The sequence below is a fragment of the Mustela putorius genome, unplaced genomic scaffold (assembly GCF_011764305.1).
Source record: "Mustela putorius furo isolate JIRA1106 unplaced genomic scaffold, ASM1176430v1.1 tig00000867_pilon_pilon_pilon, whole genome shotgun sequence".
In the NCBI taxonomy this organism is placed as follows: domain Eukaryota; kingdom Metazoa; phylum Chordata; class Mammalia; order Carnivora; family Mustelidae; genus Mustela; species Mustela putorius.
The window spans coordinates 599,216-607,340 of NW_025421501.1; the positions used below are offsets into that span (position 1 = coordinate 599,216).

At 42.2% G+C, this 8,125-nt stretch overlaps 1 long non-coding RNA gene across 1 annotated transcript; it reads right to left on the reverse strand.

Moving 5' to 3' along the window:
- Positions 1-2,249: 2,249 nt before the first annotated feature.
- On the reverse strand, positions 2,250-7,683 carry LOC123393451. Its single transcript, XR_006608231.1, has 3 exons — positions 7,500-7,683; positions 4,955-5,037; positions 2,250-4,594 (listed from the first exon to the last, which is right to left on the reverse strand). It is a non-coding gene; the product is annotated as an uncharacterized LOC123393451 (long non-coding RNA).
- Between the last annotated feature and the right edge of the window lie 442 nt (positions 7,684-8,125).

Below are 8,125 nucleotides of genomic sequence, written 5' to 3' on the forward strand. Positions count from 1 at the left end.
AATTCTTACTGTGTTTAAAAAAAAAAAAAATGGTGCTGTCAATAGGACAGCTTCAAGCCACTTAAACCAAAAGACTTCTCTTGGAAGCCAAGTTGCTGCCTGTAGAATAAGGTCTAAAATCCTTAAGAGACTTGTTGACCCTGCCCTGTAACGACAGCTCCCTGGACGTGGTATGTCCTCTTCCCTGGAGCCCTCAATGCATCATGCTTGCCTGAATCGAATTCAGTTGGCTGACACTTACTGTCCCTCAGATCTCAGCTCAATCCCATCTTCCTCAGGAGAAGTAAGCAGCTAGTTTATAAATATTTATCGGACCACCTACTAAATGCCAGACCTTCTTTGATCACCTTCTTTGCCCCACTCCCCAGCCAACACAGGTGAGATGCCACCTGTAAGGCACCTGTATTACCCAACACACTAAATTACAGTGACCTTGTTACTTGACCATAACAACTGTTAGGTAGGAAGCACGTGTCTTACTTGCGAGGGTAGCCCCAGCCTCTGACATTTACACCAAAGTGAATAAAGATAAAACAGTAAACCAATAAGAATCAGGAGAAAGTATGAGACAATTTCATTTCCTGGAGAGTAAGCAAGGCAAGAGAAAATATGCCCATCCTTCATAGACCTGTGCTATGGGTGGCTTTGAAAGAATCCTCACTCTGATGTCAGAAGAACTTGTTTCAGCTTGTGACACCATTGGGTTCAACCTCTACAATCTTAGACAAACTTTCTCAACTCCAGTTTCCTTTTTCAGTAATTGGCATAATGTCTACAGTCCCCAAATCTCAGGGCAATATCTTGAGCTTTTCTTATGTGCCCCTCATTGAGATGATTTCAGTATTTAAATTACCTAGTGTATCTTCATGCTCCATGGTGGAGGGACCACCATCCTCACTAATAAAGCTGGAGCATTTAAGGACATTGGGCCCAAATGGGGAAGTTGAGAGAATTAGTCTAGTAAGAGTACTTACAAGTTATTTAACAAAACTTAAAGAGGTTAATGAATCAACTCAGTTCACAATCCTTGAAAATAGCAGAGCCGTGATGCTGACCCAGGACTGGCCGAAACCTAAGCACATCACTTAACCGTTATGTAAGGCTTACTCGAGTTGGGACAAGGCCATCCTAAGTGGATGGGCTCTGTAAACTGTCAAGCTCGGGGCAGGAACCGGTGATGAGGAGCAACCCATCTGCAGGACCAAGAAGGGAATGTTGTATCTGGTTGTGTGTTTGCCTTTGGATGGAATGAATGCCTGGGATTGCAGGTCTGATCTAAGTTCAATGTGTCTGGCCCAAGGTTATTTTTGATTCAAGGCCACTGTGTCCTGGTTTCTATCAACACTGAAATAAACACCACTCTGCAATCTGCACCTTTTATTAATGGTGTGACTCACTTAATGAGGACTTTGCTGACTCACATCAATCTTCCTTCTAGAAGAGGCCCATCAAAGAATTGTCGACAGCAGCCAGCCTGGATCTACTCTGCATCAGCGTTTGGCAGTCCAGCCAGCCTGCCAGCACCTTCTCCCCACAGAAGAGGGGAAAGAGTGAAACCTCAAGACATGATCAGCAGAAACACACACAAGTTTTAAAGGCTCTTTTATTGGCTTTCTCTGGATATTGTTCTTTCTTTATGTATTTATTTATTTAGTTTCTGGCAGCCAAACAGCCATGGATGGGTTCCTCTTAAACCTGATCATAAAATATTCTCCAAATGGGCAAAGGCACTAATCAAAACTGTGAAAGGAAAGGTTCTAATAAGGAAAGAAAGAAATGAGACAAGTGGGATTTTTTTTTTTCCCAGTGCAAAGTTCCTCTAATTTTACATTCCAGGCTGACTCATAAAGGAAGAGAATATGCTACCTCCATGACATGTGTTTCAGGGTACATCACAGACTACATCACAGAATGGTGGTGGTGGCATCAAGATGGCGACATGGTTTCCCCAGATTCCATTAATCAGGCCTTCTGTCTCTATTCTGTCACACACTGGCCATTTGTTCTTGAAGAATTGCTCTGTGTTTTCATGAAAACAAAAGCCCTTACCCAGCTACCCAGTCCTTATCCAGTTCTTAGGTCTAGTTATGGCCACCATCCACACAGAGTTCTTGGAAAACAGTCCAGGCCATACCCAAGTTTTTGTGGATTCATTTCAGAATAGCCTGTACTTCTTGTTTTATGTGAGAGGTGGCTTGCTGTACTTTACCTTCCTTGTCTTGACCACGAATAACACATTTAGTCTGGGAGACCAGCTTCCTTCCCCTTCCCACCATTGCAGCTCTGAATGAACTAAACCAAGAGACCTAAAAGCAGAAAAGAAGTCTTTCAAAGCATCGCAGGCAAGGGGAGGATGCTAATGAAATGTGAAATTATAAACTAGAAATAGTGGAAGGACAGCCTGGGCAGAACTGTAGCTCATCTTCCTCAGAAGGCAGTTTGGACCTTGTAAGAAACTCCTAGGGAAACTTTGCTGCCCCTTCATAATTCCTGTTGCTTCTGGGTCAGAGGAGGCTGGAAGTGAAGGGACACTGAAAAGCTCAAATGGAATGCTTCATTTAGAGGACTCTTTTCAGCCAGTAGGGATGGGTGAAATCGCAGAGCTTCTGTGTGGCTCAGAATGCAGGGTCTCCATAAGCCAAACCTTATCATTCCAGTCTCCCACATGCCCAGTAGGAGCACCTGGGAAGAAGCCAGGTGGAATTCAGTTGACCTGGCAGTCAGAATACCTGGACATGAAGCCAGGGGCCAGCCAAGGCAACAGAGGCAGGATAGAGGAGTCTCCTCTATTAGACGGGGCAGTGGCCACCACTTACACACAGCAGGTGGCAAGATGCAGAAAAGCAAAGCTGCAGAGAGGAGGTGACCCTACCAGGATTGCAGTGTTTGAAGCACAACGAAGCCCGGTGTGGCTGTCCAGCTTCTGAACTGGTGACCATCCACTCGGGTTTAGACCAGAGAGGAAGATGTTGTGGAAAAGGGACAGATATGAGACCTGGACACTATTCTAACAAGATGAAAATAAGGGAGGGGGAATAGTGCACTCCAAGGGTAGAGGAAAAATTGGAGGAAATGGTGAGAAACAGTCAGGATGTTGGTGTATTGGCTGCCTCTTGCTATCCTCCCCACAAGGGAGATGAACTTTGGCCCACAACTAGGTGGGCTGTGAGCCGTAGGGAACTTCTAGGGACTCTCCAGGAGAAATGTTTTCTGTCTGTGGTCTTCAGTCTAAGCTGACTGAGAGTTTGGGAACCCAGAGGCTAGAGGGAATGAAAACAAGGCAATTTCCACTGGAAACCAAAGGAAAGCAGTTTTAAGGAGTAAACCGAGGATCTGAACTTAATAAGAGATAAAACAATGGCCCCAAATCCCTTCTGAAATACCTTCTGTTAAGAGTTCTTTACCAGATGACACATCCCAGTCTGGAGGGAATGGGCAGTTTACCCAAGATTAACCCTGAAGCCTGTTTCAAACCACTTCAAGGTCATCATCCTTAACTTGAGAGGGGGTCTGGGAAGAGCACAGAGGCTGGTAGGTAAAAGACCTGGGGGGAAATCTATGGGACGAGATCTTTAGCCGTGGTTACTTGTACATGGAGCTGAATGCGAGCAAGTAGACAGGATTTCTACTAAGTTGTTGAAGGAATTGTGTCCAAAGAGACTGCTAGCTTGGCTACAAATGCCAGAAATTTTCAACTCCTAAGCAACTTCCAACCCTCCAACACAAGAATAGACATCCCCCAAATCCACCCTAGGTGGGACAACAGAGGAAATGAGCAAGGAGCAGAGACTGAGGCTGTGACATGGGACACCAAGCAACCTGCCTGCTGCCAAGAAGGAGGGTCTTTACTCTTCCTGCTTACTGACTTGGGTCATTGTCATAGATCCAACTGAGGAGAGGGAGAGAATTGGGAAGACATGGTAGTCACTGACCAATGACTTTTTCTCCTCTAAAAATATGTTTTTATTTTATTTAAAATTTCACATTTCTTCTCCCTTGGTATAGATTAGTATGGGAAGGACAGAACAGCTGTGGTTGAAATAATAAATTCCTGGTCCATGCGGAACCATACCAGACCTGAGGGTAAGAGTTGTGCATCATTTAGGAATTGTGGAAGGTGGGTGGGATGCGCTAAGTGGGCAGGACTTGAGACCATGTTCCTGTGGGAGAGGAGGATGTCATATGTGTGGGGAAAATAGTTGATGGATATTTGGGTGGCCAAAAGGCAGGCTTAGAAGACCCAGCTAGTTGATTCCAATATTTATCCTCCTCTTTCTCAGAAATAAATGTTTAGCTGAGCACATGGCTACTTGGAATGAAGACTCTCTTTCACAGCTTCTCTTGCATTGTAACCACATAATTAAGTCCTGGCCAATGGGTTGTAAGCCAATGTTGTAGATGCAATTTCTGGGAATTCTCCTTAGAGGGAGGGGTCATGTTAATCTCTGGGCTTTCCTCTTCCATGCTGGACTCAATGGAGACAAAATGGATGGTGTTGGAACAGCCATTCTGTTTCTCGGAAATAGATGCTATGACATGGTGGGCAGAGTTGGGGTACCCGACGACTTTGTGACACTGAACTTTCAGAGCATCTCTAGACACGAGAGAAAAAGTAAACTTTAAACTTGTATAAGTCACGACTTTTTTTCCCTCGTTCTTGCAAACTTAATACAACTAAAATACATGCATGTAGCCTGAAGTTACTTGAAATATTCCAATCAATGAATACATGAATCAAAATATAGTTTACACCTAGGGAAATACTGCATGAACGAGCAGAAGATAAGCACTGAAACCAGTAAAGTAGAAACTAACATCTAAATCATCCCAAAAATAAGGTAGTAAAAGTCATTATTAAATGAAAAGTTTCATGAGGTAAGTGATGATAATAATTTGAAAATTTCAAAGGATGCATTAGGTCCTACTTATTATGACAGTGTTCCTGAGGACTTACCATGTGCCAAGTACTGTTCTAAATGCTGTGTATGGATTATTTCATTTAATTTCCATAGTAACTCTATGATGCTGTCATTATACCTGCATTAGAGATAGGGTAATTTAGACATAGAGAATGTCAGTCCTTTGATCACTGCAATACTCTTGTCAACCCAAACTCAGGAGATGGCAGTACAAAGTATGAAATCAAACGAGTGTTAATTTCTTCATTTAAAAAAAAATTAATTCCCATGTGGTTAACATAAGAGTGTTATATTAGTTTCAGGTGAACAAAATAGTGATTCAACAATTCTATACATTACTCAGTGCTCATCATGACAAGTTCAAGCTTGAATCACCATAAAATATTTCCCATATCGCCCCACCCACCTCACCTCTGGTGACCATCTGTGTGTTCTCCATAGTTACAAGTCTGTTTCTTAGTTTGTTTCTCCCTCCCCTGACTTTGATCATTTTATCTTTTAACTGGTGCTATCACTGCGGAGACAGTATAGAGGTTCTCCCAAAATTAAACATTGAACTACCCTCCAATCCAGGAATTGCACTAGTAGGTATTTACCCAAAGAATACAAAAAGATTAATAAAAAGGGATACATGCACCCCCTATGTTTATTGCAGCATTATCTACAATAGCCAAACTATGGAAGAAGCCCAAGTATCCACTGACTGTTGAATGGATATGGAATATTAGAAATACACACACACACACACACACACACACACACACACATATACACACTGGAATATTACTAAGCCACAAAAAAGAATAAAATTTTGCCATTTACAACAACATGAATGGAGCTAGAGAGTATAATATTAAGCAAAACAAGCCATTTAGGGGCACATGGGTAGCTCAGTGGGTTAAAGCCTCTGCCTTTGTCTCAGGTTGTGATCCCAGGGTCCTGGAATCGAGTCTTGCCTTGGGCTCCCTGCTTAGTGGGGAGTCTGCTTCTCCTTCTCCATCTACCCCTCCTAGCTGGCTGTGCTCCCTCTATCTCTCTTGCTTTTGTGCTCACTCCCTCTCAAACATATAAATAAAACTCTTTAAATTTAGAACAAAGATAATTTTATACATTCCTAAGAGTAAAGGCATAATCAAAAAGATGAATGATACAATGTGACCATTTAAAAAAAGTCACAAAAATACTATAAACCAGATGAAAATTTAAAAAATATAGAAAGACAGGAAAAAAGATTAAACTCATAATATGTAAAGAGCTCTAAAAAATCAATAAAATATAAGAAAACATCTAAAATGGAAAACAGAACATGAATAGACAATTTAGCAAAGAAGAATTATACATGGCCAATAAATACATTTTAAAGTATTATGTAACTCAAAAATCTCAGCAATTTTGACTGATAATCATGAAAAAGAAAAAGATTTCCTGATGTTGACGGGGATAGGGGAAGCATGTACCTGCATAGCATTTCTTCAGGCATAAATTGGTCCAACTTTTGAAAAGTATTTTGGCAATATATATCTAACCTTTAAAAATGTTCCCTCATTTTTAACTAGAAATATTGATTCTCATAATTTATATTTTTTATATAATTGGACATAGGATTTAACTATAAGGATTTTCATACAGTCTTTGTTAATATAAAAAATTGGAAACAACCTAACATTTCAAAATGAATAATATAGCCAATAAAAACTATGTCATTAAAAATGTTTACAAATAGTGGAAAAAAATTATGTATGTGCATATGTGTGTGTACCTATAACCACATAACCATAGCATAAATCACTATTCATGGCAACCACTAAAACTTGCAAATAGTAATTATCTCTATGTGTGGAATTATGGACCATTTGTTCTCTTTTGTGCTTTTCTGTGTCTCTTAATATTTTCTCTGTGTATTATTTTTATAATAGGAACAGATGTTGCTTTAAGTACTCAATTAAGGATTTAAATAAGGATTTAAAAATGTTCTTGAAGAGTCTATTCAGCTCTTAAAATCAAGATGAAGTCCTTCTATGTCCTAAAATGAATTAATTATCTTAATCACCAAAGACTGTTCCTTCTTTAATATTTCTTTTCTGGGGGCCAACAAGCCAAAAAGCTGGGGATGGCCCTTCATTCCACTCTTGACTTTGCTCTTCCGAACCTAAAACACACGCAGTCTGTCTGTTTTAGCTCCGCCCAAATCGGACACCCTTCTCTCCATTCCAGCCTATATAGTTATAATAAACTAACTAATTTGGGGCTGGAAATGCCCGGATGGGATGCTGTCTCTTCCTACAACCCTTTAAATAACCACATCTCCCCACTCCCCAAACTGGCATGCCAAGTGGCAACTTCCCCAATCGGGGCTTTCCACCACGAGCTGTGCTGTGGTCCTGGGTCATCACAGAGGCACGGGATTTCAGAACCGAACAGGACCTGAATTTTCTGGATTTTCTTGTCCTGTCCCTACATTCTGCCGAAAGAAGAAAGTGAAGGTTTGAGATGCAAGGTGACTGTCCAGCAGCCCAGAGCCTGGAGCTGGGTCTCCAGATCAGTGTTTCCCCGGGCAGTCCTCACCACCCTCCAACTCACCACATGCATTCAAGACGGTTCTTCTCAATCGATGTCAGGCTTCTCCTCTGCCCTTCTGAATGCAGCTCTGACAATAAGGGAGCTCGCAGGAGGAGAGCTGGCAGATTGGGGAGTGGGGGTGTGCAGACTCTGGCTTTTAGCTGAACTTGCTACGTGGCTACAGCTGAACCATAAAGCGAGTCGGTTTTGGCTGCCCCTTCTTTTAATTCGAATTTGCGAAGTAAAGTAATAAAGTATAACAGAAGCTTCCTTTGATTTAAGGCTGCCCGGGGAGAGCCTTGAGTTAGATGGGGCTGTTTATTTAAATAAATGAATGGAACTTTAACAGAACAGCTAATAAACAAGCCCTCCACAAGGTCATGCCAGGCTCCGTGGGACCTGAGGTGTTGGGTCTGAAATCCAGCCAAAGAGGCCAAGGCCTCACACTGGCCTCACAGAAGTCTCCAGTGGTCTCCAGGGGTCCCGCTGGGGTCTGGGGTTTGGAATGCCTTCTGAGAAGCCACACCTGGGGGACAGACAGCAAGAGAGCTTTCTTTTATCCACCCTGGAAGGACAGACAGCCAGGGGACACGGGAAGGCAGCGCCCCAGAGCCCTGAGGCACCCAAGTGGCTTTGCTGACACCACA